A 4,681-nucleotide genomic window follows, 5' to 3' on the forward strand; every position below is an offset into this window, starting at 1 on the left:
CATTAAATTAGGAAACTCACAGAGGTTCAGCCTGTCCTTCAAGTATTAAGTTCTCAGTGGTTGGGCCAATTTCTTATTTGCCCTCAGTATTCATAAATAATACACTTAAATGGAGACCAAAAAGCTGAACTGAAACCACATAGCTCCCGAATTTCTGGATCAAGTCTATGCCAGACCCTCAGTGTATCACCCATCCCTCCTCTGTTCTTCTGTGCCTGAGTCTTATATTTTAATAATGTCAGTTTGTGTCTGGGGCGAGACTTATTTAAGGGTGAGGAAGGTCATAGTCAGCTCCCTGGAGTTATTTCAAGATACCATTACAAACTTGAAAACTATTTGTATAGAGAGAAAATCTACCTTAGTTGCAGCCTGACTTTTTTAGTCTGATCAGGAGCTCAGGAGGTATGCCCCGGACCTGCCAGCATTGCTTGGACATGGAGACCTGCACCCAATGTAAGGTCACTATTGAAGGAGAGGTTGACTCCACTTAACATCCCCTGCTCTGCCTGGTTTCAACTCCAAGGAACAACATGGCCCTCCCAGGATAAGCTCATCAGCACATTGCTAACTCAAACCATGACACTGCCTCCCTCAGCCTCCCCTCTCTTTGATTTCTGATTGGAGGGCTAGAGGGTGGAGTACTAAACTCCATTATAGAGGGTAGAAACTGGACTTCTAGCTCAGTCCATTTGCATCTGCTGCTCTACCTACTTTCAACTCCACAGAACAAGTTGCCTTCATGCCAGGTATCCCCTGTTGTCCTCCTGACTTCACTTTCCTGCCTCCTTTTGTGTGTTGCCTTCCCCATTAGAATGCAGGCCCCTTCAGAGCAGGGACTATCTTTCTTACTTATTAGTTTTATCCACAAATTTTATCCTCAGCATTTAGCACAGTGCTTGGCACGTAGTAGACACTTATGTTGTTGTTGTTCAGTCATTTCAGGTGTATCTGACTCAGTGACCCCATTTGGGGTTTTCCTGGCAAAGATACTGGAGTAGTTTGTTATTTCCTTTTCCAGCTCATTTTACAGATGAGGAAACCAAGGTCAACAGAGTTAATGACTTGCCCAGGGTCACACAGCTAAGGTCTGAGGCCAGACTTGAACTCAGAAAGATGAGCCTTCCTGACAGCTAGTGCCTGAGGTTGGATTTGAACTCAGGAAGATGAGTCTTCCTAATTCCAAGCCCAGTGCTCTCTCCGCTGCACCACCTACCTACCCCAGCAGACACTTAATAAATGTTCATTGGATTGGATAAGATATTGCTACTTCCTGGGGACCTGCTGTCCCATTCTCTCCCAAGGTTCATTAACCTTCTTTCTAAGATGTCCAGCTTAAGACCCTTTTCACTCACATTGTCTCCCCCATATGCTTCTTAACTTTCTTGCTCTTCCTTTGCATTACAATACATTTGTAGAGTGCTGTATAATATATTGCATAGCCTACAAAAGGTACCAAGGAGCAGGGCACAGGCTTTCTCAGGATGCTTACACTTTTTCTGTTAGGGACATGGGATTGACGGAAACTTTTTTTTTCACAAGGAACTAAGACATTTTTCTTGTGGGAAATGTTGTGGGAAAAGATATTTCCTCAGGGGAAATCTTTGAACTTTCTGTACTTTTGGGTAGGTCAGAGACGTTTGAAGGAACCGCAGCATTGGGCCGAAGTCTTGGAAACTCTGGCAAATGCCTTTCCCCTCATGTGCAGAAGACTCCAGGGACACATGTACAAGAGTATCTGCTTCTAGATAAGAAAGACCATGTAGATCATGGACAGCATACGTAGACATTGATATGTTAGAAAAGATGAAGGTAAGCAAGAATAGCCAGTCAGAGAACTTAGGAAGCAAGGGTCTGTGCTGCAGGATGCTGTATCATCCACACAGGGCCTAGGGAGAAGCAGCTAATGTTAGACAGGGGTGATGAGCCAGCAATGGAATGATGGAGGGCCTCAGTGGGGAGAAAGAGCAACAAAGTATGGAACCATGAACAGAGAAGCAGAGGATTGCCCACAAGGGAGGCACAATGAAGCTCAGAGCCACAATATGGAGGGATAAACCTGGACCCCTACCTTGACTCAGGTGGACTTTTCAGGTTCAAGGGGAAGGGTTGACTCTTTAACAACTTCAAGGTATATTGTCTAGGGTTATTTTAAATGACATATCTTTTACCATCTCTTCTGGCAGGGTTTTGTATATATAGGAATGCTGATGAATTCTGTGGATTTATTTTGTATCCTGCTACTTTGCTAAAATTATTGTGTCAACTAACTTTTTAGTTGAGTCTTTGGGATTTTCCAAATTTTTTTCCAAAATTTTCCAAAGGTATACAGGATAGGAATATAAGTCTGAAGGACTGTAGAGGTCCCTCTGAGAAGTGGGAATTTTTGTGATTATTTATGGGCTTGGATAGAAGTCTGTTTTCTTGTTCCTGAGGGTTTTCTTGTCTGTCTACTGTGTCTATAAACGTTCTTTCTGTCTTCTTGTGGTGTAAATAGAACAGTTTCTGTGTTTAAAATTTTTTAAGGCAGAGTACATGCAGAGATGTCGAGGACTTACTTCAGTAAGCAAAATGATCCAGTTACTGAACTCCCCAGTGTTTCCTTGGATGGGGGCACAAGCCAGAGAGATTTCAAAATAAGCCAGACACCAGAGTTCTTAGGCTTCCTTGGGGCTGGGTAGAGTCAAAGAGATTTTGTAAGTGGTGTCCCCAGAACTGTCACTTTGTTTTTGTGTCAGGAGACCCAGACACCAGGGTTATATTAGTATAGTTTGTTGTCGTTGTTCAGTCATTTTTCAGTCGTGTCCATCTCTTCATGATCCCATTTGGGGTTTTCTTGGCAGAGATGCTGGAGTGGTTTGCCAACTCCTTCTACAGCTCATTTTACAGATGAGGGAACTGAGGCAAACAGGGTTAAGTGATTGGCCCAGGGTTTCACAGCTATTACATGTCTGAGGCTGGATTTGTACTCAGTTCCTCCTGATTCCAGGCCTAACACTATCCACTGTGTGATCTAGCTGTACCATTGGTACAGGTAGGTGGATTCCAAAGAGTAATGATTAATGGCTTTAGAAGGAGGTCTCAAGTGGAGTTTGTTAGGATTCTTAAATTGGTTCTATTTGACATTTTTTTTATCAATGATGTGGATGACAGCATGTAACTTGAAACCAAGGGGGACAGAAAACATGTGGAAAGAGAGAATCAGGATCTGAAACATTCTTGAAAAGCTAGGAAGATGTGCTGATTTTAAGAAGAAAAAGGTTTAATAGTAATAAATTTGAAATTCTATAGTTGGGTTAGAAAAATAATCAACTGTACAAGTACAGGATAAAGGTGGTGGAGGGAGATGATTCAGCAACAGTTCATGTTAAAATGATCTGGGTGTTTCAGTAGACCACATATTTAATATACTTCAATTTGTGAAGTGGCAGCCAACAAACATTCTTCCAGCTTGGCCTATGTTAAAGGCTAGTAAGTGTCACAGTGAAAAGAGCTTTAGCCTTGGAGTCAGGGAGACCCCAATCCAAGTCCAGCCTCAGGCACTTAATAGCTACATGGCTGTAGACAAGTCACTTAATCTGCTTCAATTTCTTCATCTGTAAAATGAGGATAATAATAGTTTCTACCTACCAGGAATTTGGTGAGGATAAAATAATGCAATCTTTGTAAAACTTATTACAAACCTTTGAGCACTACATAAATGCTAGCCATTATCACCATCATCATTGTTATTAATTAAAAACATAGTGTCCAGAGTGAGGAAGTTGATGTTACCATAGCACTCTGACCTGGTCAGGTCAAATCTAGAGTATTTAATCAGTTCTGAGTGTCATATTTATTTTTTAAGTTTGTTTTTTATTTTTCAATTTTTAAAATTAATTACTTTATTTTTAGTGTTCAACATTCACTTCCACAAGATTCTGAGTTCCAAATTTTCTCCCCTTCTCTCCCCTCCCTCCCATCCCAAGACAGCATGCATTCTGAATACTCCTTCCCTGATCTGCCCTCCCTTCTGTCACCCCGCTCCCCTTCTCTTTTCCTGTAGGGCAGGGTAGATTTTTGTACTCCAAAGCCTGTGTATCTTATTTCTCAGTTGCATGTAAAAACAATTTTTAACATTTGTTTTTAAAACTTTGAGTTCCAAATTCTCTCTCTTCCTCCCTGCCTCATTGAGAAGGCAAGCAACTCGATACAGGTTATACATGTGTAGTCATGCAAAACACTTCCATAATAGCCATGCTGTGAAAAACTAACTATATTTGCCTTCATCCTATCCCACCCCCCCTTTTATTCTATTCTCTCCTTTTACCCTGTCCTTCCTTAAAAGTGTTTGCTTCTGATTATCCCCTCCCCCAATCTGCCCTCCCTGCTATAATCCCCTCTTCTCTTATTCCCTTCCCCCCTATTTTCCTGTAGGGTAAGATAGATTTCCATACCCATTTGAGTGTGTATAGTATTCCTCCTTAAGCCAAATCCAATGAGAGTAAGATTCATTCATTCCCTCTCTCCTTCCCCCTCTTCTCCTTCATGATAAAAGCTTTTTCTTCCCTCTTTTATGTGAGATAATTTATCCCATTCTACCTCTCCCTTTCTCCTTCTCCCTGTACAATTGTCTCTCACCCCTGAATTTTATTTTTTAGATGTCATCCCTTCATATTCAACTCACCCTGAGCCCTCTGTCTAT

This window comes from Vombatus ursinus, unplaced genomic scaffold (genome assembly GCF_900497805.2).
Source record: "Vombatus ursinus unplaced genomic scaffold, bare-nosed wombat genome assembly UNPS02014813.1, whole genome shotgun sequence".
Lineage (NCBI taxonomy): Eukaryota > Metazoa > Chordata > Mammalia > Diprotodontia > Vombatidae > Vombatus > Vombatus ursinus.